The sequence below is a fragment of the Arachis ipaensis genome, chromosome B04 (genome assembly GCF_000816755.2).
Source record: "Arachis ipaensis cultivar K30076 chromosome B04, Araip1.1, whole genome shotgun sequence".
In the NCBI taxonomy this organism is placed as follows: Eukaryota; Viridiplantae; Streptophyta; class Magnoliopsida; order Fabales; family Fabaceae; genus Arachis; species Arachis ipaensis.
In genome coordinates this window covers 47632940-47640191 of record NC_029788.2, presented here as the reverse complement: position 1 = coordinate 47640191, position 7252 = coordinate 47632940, and the positions used below count along the sequence as shown (strand labels likewise).

The 7252-nt window shown below is 32.3% G+C and overlaps 1 long non-coding RNA gene across 1 annotated transcript; it reads right to left on the bottom strand.

Annotated features, from left to right (window-relative positions):
• LOC110270630 lies at positions 3993 to 5264 on the bottom strand. Its single transcript, XR_002360270.1, has 3 exons — positions 4708 to 5264; positions 4528 to 4590; positions 3993 to 4166 (listed from the first exon to the last, which is right to left on the bottom strand). It is a non-coding gene; the product is annotated as an uncharacterized LOC110270630 (long non-coding RNA).

Here is a 7252-nt window from a genome sequence, read left to right as displayed (position 1 = left end):
GGGCCCCACACTCCCTGTGAATTCGCTGGGCACGTTTTCACTTAAAAATCATGTGCCAGCACTGACGCGTACGCGTACAGCACGCGTGCGCATCCATGGAGTTTTTACGATCCACGCGTGCGCGTCTGTTGCTCGTGCGCGTGGATGAGCGCAACCAAATCTTTGGTTCTTCCATGTGTTCTCCACTTTGCATGCTTTTCTCTTCACTCCTTTGATCCATTCCTTGCCTTTTCAACCTGAAATCACTTAACAAACAAATCAAGGTATCTAGTGGAATCAAAGGTGAATTAAAATCATCAAATTAAAGGTCTAAAAGCACGTTTTCACACTTAAGCACAAAATGAGGGAGAATCACAAAACCATGCTATTTTATTGAATAAATGTGAGAAAAGATTGATAAAATGCTCTCAATTAACACAAGATAAACCCTAAAAATAGGGTTTATCAATTACTCCTCTGTTGCCTTACAAAATTAGTAATATTTAGAGAGATCTAAAAAAATATGGGAAAGATTAAGGATAGTGGGGGAATTTTGTGCATTGTTTATGTCATTTTAATTAGGACTAACCCCAAATCAATTGTGGGGAGGATTAAGGATATGGGGAGAAAAAATTTCCCGTGTCCTCTTTTTCACCGTGGAAAAAATGCATGACAACTGCAAACTAACTAGCAAACCGGTTATACGCTTATTTTGGTTGATATGTTTCTTTTACCTCTTTCTTTATGTTTAGTTTCCTTTAAAAATAACCAAAAGAGTATACATGCTTAAAACTGTGTGTTGTGCTGGTTAACTCCTTGCATTGTATATATATATTTTTTGGTTAATTTGTATAAACATAACTTACTAGCATTATGTGTTGTTAGAGATAATGTGATTTTTTTTTCTGCATCCTGGTATTAGGAATTTAAAATGGCTAGGAAAGGTCATTACACGAAAAAACCAAAATTAGGACCAAGATGTCAGCAACCTCAAACGACTCCGCCTACGGCTTCGGCTTCCCACCATGATGACTCTCAAATTCTCCCTCCCAGTGGTGATAGTGTCCCTGCAACTTCACGCCAGTTCCATCCACCGCGCAGTGAACCAAGGCCTGCTCCACAGACAAGTACAAATAGTGTCCAGAACTTGGATTCTTTTCACGTAAAATTGGACGCTAATGCAAATGAGGTAGATTTTCTTGATTAAGAAGTTGACGACCTCTTTGTTACTTCTGGAGCTCAGAGTCGCAAAGGACGCAAGACTACAGAATTTTGGATGGTTAAGATCATCGGTAACGTATAAATAATTTTTCTTATTCAACATGATTTAGACTCTATGTTATATATTAATTTTTTTGCATGTTGTCCACAACGGATATTCATATAAGGTATTATATTCTTTATAGATTTCGATGGCATAATCAAGCTGGTAAAATTAAGTATGAAGGAGGCTATGGAACGGCCTAATAGTAGAAGGATCATGATCAAGTTTAACAACAAAAAGCAACCAATTGGAGACGAAGTTGGACTGTTGAGTGGCATTCTTGGTCTGCTAGGATCTGAATATGGAAAATTTCTTATCTGTGAGGAAAGTTGGCATAAGATTACCACTAAAGACAAGGTTTATAACGAATGTGTAAAGGTAAAAGTTTATATCCATGTTGAATTAAATCTACTTCGTTTGATAATTATTAACAAATTGTATTATCTATGTAGCAAATTTTTCACTTTGATGAAGATAGTGAAGGAACTATCAAGAAAAATATTTTGAAAAGTATGGGGAAGTCCTGGAAGGACACAAAGTTGAGGTTGTATGATGCTTATTATGACCCAACATCAACGACTAAATAAAATATTGAGAACCGCCGGCCGAGAATTGATTGAGAGGATTGGAGATGGTACTTGCAGTAAACTTGAGACGCAGGTAATCTAGTATATCATTTAGTACACAACAATACAATTTATGTTGCATTGAGTCTTTTTAAATCAGTTTCTAATCGCTGCTTATCTCTGATGGACCAATAGGAGAAGTGTAGGAAAAACGCGATGAATCGATCAAAACAACTATATACCCACACTAGCGGTACGAAAATTTTGACAATACAGAGGTAAGAAGTGGTACTTTACTTTTTTATTCACTCTGTAGACTATCTCTATGTCTACATTCTCTTTAATTGTGTGGAATACGGTAATGACATAAACTTTGTTGTTACAGTTGAAACAACAAGAAGGAGAGTCGGTAGAAGAGAGTTATGGATCATAGTGCACATAAAAAAATATGGTTCCTATATCAATGATGAAGTAAGAGCAATTGGTGTAAGTACTACTTATTATAATTGATCGATAGAATTATGATCTCAAATAGGTTAACTGTTTAATTTATTGTATTTTACCCCATTATTTTTTGAAATAGATCCCTTTATTACTATGAGAGTATAAGTTGTTGATGCATTAATATACTTATAGACTTGCAGTGGTTGAATGTTATTTTACTGTGATGAAAGTGATGCAGTTAATAATCCTGTTTGGCATGTTCTTGACATCAGATAGACCAATCAACAAAATGCTTGTATTTGCTTATTTATGTCTGTAGGAAAGACTGAAGGAGATTGAGCAATAGGATAACTCTTCTAGAGTGTTGTCTCAAAATAATTCCATTGCTCAAGTTCTCAAAAAAGAGAAAGCGAGTAGAGTGAGTGGTATGGATTTCGGATCGACTCCTAGTCAACTCTTCGGTCCGAATTCGCATCTGCCGGATAATGGAGTCTAAGTAGAGGAGACTCAAAGGAAGTTGCTTGAACTATAGTCAGAGATGGAAGCCGAGGAGTTGAAAAGAAAGGCAATCGAGGATGAAGTAGCATCAGAGAAGAAAAAGAGTCAAGCAATGAAGAGTGCTCTGAGATATCTATTTTAACGGCAGGGTGAGGAGCTGCCATCAGACATCGCTGCAGGCATGAATTCCGTGTAATGATAGAGTAACAAATAATAAATTAGGATATGAATTTTTTTGGTTTGAAGTAAACATTTAGTTGAATTTGATTATGCAACTCTTTGCAAGAGATTTGTTTTATTGAAATTTTTATAAATATATTATTTTGTTTTACAGATATTTTTTTTGTTTTTGCCACAAGTTTAAATTCTAGGCATGAAAATATTAAGAGTTAAAATATGAAAAAATCCAAAGAGCATAAAAAATATATCTATAAAATTTTCAAAAAACCTGCGATTTTTTAAAAATAACACCAATTTTTTAAAACATTTTTTAAAATTAGCGTGCAGTTTTAAACTGTCGAAAAAGGTCTAAACTTTTGAAAATCCGTCATAGATTGCGGCGGTTTGAAATTGCTGGTAAACATGGTTAAAACTCACAGTTCCATATTGCAGCGGTTTTAAAACCACCGCAAAACAGCTGCAAGCTTTAAAAAACCGTGTTAAATAGCGGCAGCCGGTAACCGCCAATAAGCATGCGCGAAATCGTGGCACTCACATTTAGCGGCGATTTTTTATTTGGATGACGCAAAATATTGATATACACTACAAGAAAAAGGCGTATTTGTAACAAAAAAATTGTTACAAAACGTCAAAATTTTGAAATAAAAGTTTTTTGTAACAAAAAAAGGGGCCGTTGTAGTAAGTCCCATTACAAAAAGTTTTTGTAACAAAAAATAGAACTGTTACAATTCAATATGATGTTTTGTAACAATTTTTTCTGATACAAAAAACTAGAAGCCGTTACAAAAGTGGTAACAAAATTTGATCTTCAAGGTATTTTTCGTGACAATTTATTTTTTCCTATCAAAAAATTTTGTTACAAAATGTAACATGATTTTGTAACATTTTTTTTCTTTAGTTATAAAAGCAAATTAATTATTTTGCAACAACTTTTTTTTAATACAAATTGCATGCATAGTTTAATAAACTATTTTTAAATTGACTAATATATTTATTTTAATAAGCAAGTTTATATCTATATAATATGCAAAAACATACATAAGTCAAACAAGATCCTTTTAGCTAAAATTGTTTTCAAACAAAATAACATTAGTGAGTATATTGATTAGTTTTACAAGTTATATGTCTTGCATAAGTTCAACCAAAACATAAAAGTTCTAACATAGATTAGTGTCTTTATGCATCAAAATATTCTTGAGCCCTCAAGGTAGCATATGATCACCATTTCAGCACTCCTGTAAATAAGAAAAACTGAAACAAAATTTTAGAAACAAGATATAACACTAATTATAATTTTTCCACTAAGTTTTATCCAAAATGTTTAGAAAAATTTTGGCAGAACCTCCCCCAGAACCTCCCCTAAAACTTGGATATTTTCACCGTCTACGATTCCAACAAAAATAACCAATTCACAACTTATGTCTCAGCCAATACCCGACCAAATTTATCAAACCAAATAATAGGACATTTATCATTTTTCAACCATGACACAAGTAAAATGTGATAAATAGATCCATATACAAATTAAAGTATACTAATATAAAATGGAAATCATCTATGAAAATGTATTTAAACCATAAGTAATTTTAGGAGTACCTTTAGGGTCTATTAGCATTTGAAACCCATGGGCAACATTCAGCAATTTCTTCAGTACGTGTTCTAAAATTTCAGTTTACAGGAACATTCCTAAAAAATAATTAATTCTAATGCATATCTGGTTTAAAAATTAAGAACATCTAATATAATACCAAAGCTGCATGGTGGTATGCCACTTACCTATGAACCATATTATAGCAGCAAGAAAGAAAATGGATGTTAAACAAAATGCTATTTTCCTCCAGTCATTAATATGATCCTGTGTAGGAAAACTGTTTTGCTTAGAATAAAAATAAATGTTAAAACAGGAACAAATACAGGCAAAAGGCTGGAACAGCCAACAATGTAAAGCAGGTCAATAAATCATGAGTATGGTTGCATCAAAATATAAAACATAAGGCAGCACAGTTCTTGTTACTAGTTTTGTCAACATCTTTTCCATATATGTTAATTCAAGAGGGGTGTTGAAAGTTGCCTAAACAAACTAAGATGTGAAACCCTTTTACATCAAAGGGAGAGATGAAAAAGAGAGAACAGTTTATAACAAATAAAACCAGGTTTGACATTTATTTTAACAATTTTCTGGAGATAGATATAATAACTAAAAGAGAAGGGATAAACTTAAGTTTTGAAACGTTTACTATAGATCAAACCCACTGGCTAATCATATGTTTGGTTTTTCTATTTGAGCAACTCCATATCATGGTTTGGACAAAACTACTAAAATGTGATTTAGAAGCTGCAAATGAAATCCAACAAACATGGATAAGGTGAAAATCAATCAAGCACTTTACTTCTAGTACAAATCTGTGTCTTATGTTGGATGATAATATCCAGTTATAAAAATAATCAAAATATTAGGAAAAGTCGTGTAAAATGCAGAATCCAATGGCTGATATATATCCAATAATAAAAGTAACCAAAACACGCACAATATCAGGAAAAATGAGGTGTAACCTGCAGGATGCCAACAAGTGGTAAGGAAGGCACATCACCAAAGATATGGATTGAAACTGTAGATATTGCCATGGACAGCGCCCTCAAAATTGGTTTTACACAATGAAGCCACAAAAGCACAAAGAATAACAGGACAGCAGCACAAAGAATAACAGGACAGCAGCACATTTACCATGAATAATCACAAACAGCAGTAAGATTGAATGAATTATTGTGTACTGCATTACTGAAAAGATTTTTGTCAATCCAATGACTCAGATTATGAACTGATCCTCCATTACTAACATTTTTTATTTTGTGCTGTCTGTTAGAATTCATCAACAGTTCATGGTGGTATGAACTCAATTATGAGTAACAACTCAAGAGTAACAACTCAATCGATGGTATGAACATGTAAGTAATTATTATTATGAATGAATTTTGTTGGGCATCAATCTAGCATCAACTAAATTAAGAACAAATTAAAAACAAAAACAAGTAATAATTTGAAGTTCCAATAATGTTAAATTACTAATCAGAACAAGTAAAAAAAGAAAAAGTAACAAATCAGAAAAAAACTACACAGAACAATAATCAACAGCCCTAATATTCACAAGTTCTGATAATCAAAAATAATATCCCTAATAAAAAATTCTAAAAAATTAAACCCTAAACTTCCATAGCATTCATAAATTAAAACAGTTAATTTCAAAATAAAATCCCCTACCTCAATTAGCTAAAATTCGGTAATTAAACGCAACAAACCCTTCGTTTGTTTTTAATTCCTAGTAGCAACAATGATCTTAGTAACGGCAAGCTCCACCGACGGCAGAGGCGCAGCCAGAAGCTTCGACAGCGGCGGATCTAGCGGTGGTTCAGACAAAGACGACGCCGTTGACTGGTTGCGGCGGCTGGACTGGTCGCGGCCCTCCCAGGTTCTCTCTCTCTCTCACCTGGGGATCAAAAATATTGTATTTTGTGACAAATTAATTTTTTGTTACAAAATATTTAGAGCTTTTCAAACAAATAGATATTTTGTTACAAAATATTTTGAATTTTTACAACAATATAATCTTTTGTTACAAAACATTATAACATTTTGTAACAAAACAACAATTCGATACGAAAGTCAACATAATTTGTAACAAAAGAAATCAAGTTGTTACAAAATATTGAAATATTTTGTAACAAATTTTCTTATTACAAAATAAGACAATAACTAATTGTTGTTACAAAAAAATTTTTGTTACAAATGTTTCATTTTCTTATAGTGATAGCAGCGGTTATACCAACGGTTGCTAAAAACTCCCGCAAAATCTTATCCCCGCACCAATAACTAAGACAGTTTCTTTAGCTATCAACATTTGATTTTGCGATAATTTAAAACCGTCGTTAATTATGAAAAAACCGCCACAATATTACGCCTTTCTTGTAGTGTAAGTTCCATTTAAACTTCACTGAATTTTTCTATTTTGGAATTTTCCAATTCCCCAATCTAATATAATTTAAGCTAAAATTATCTCATTTTAGTAAATAGGTAACTACTCATATAAAATAATAATTAAAAATTATTACATATTTTAATATATTTAATTAAATTATCTATCATCATACGTCTCGTCAATTCATATATTGTTTTTCCAGTTTAACACTTATGAAAATATAGTTTCTATGTGTATTGCACATAAAAAACATATGTTCGACAATCAATTTTTTTATGTTTTATATACGGTCAAAATCAGTCACTAAATTATTATGTATTATGTAATATTAATTTATATATTTTAAT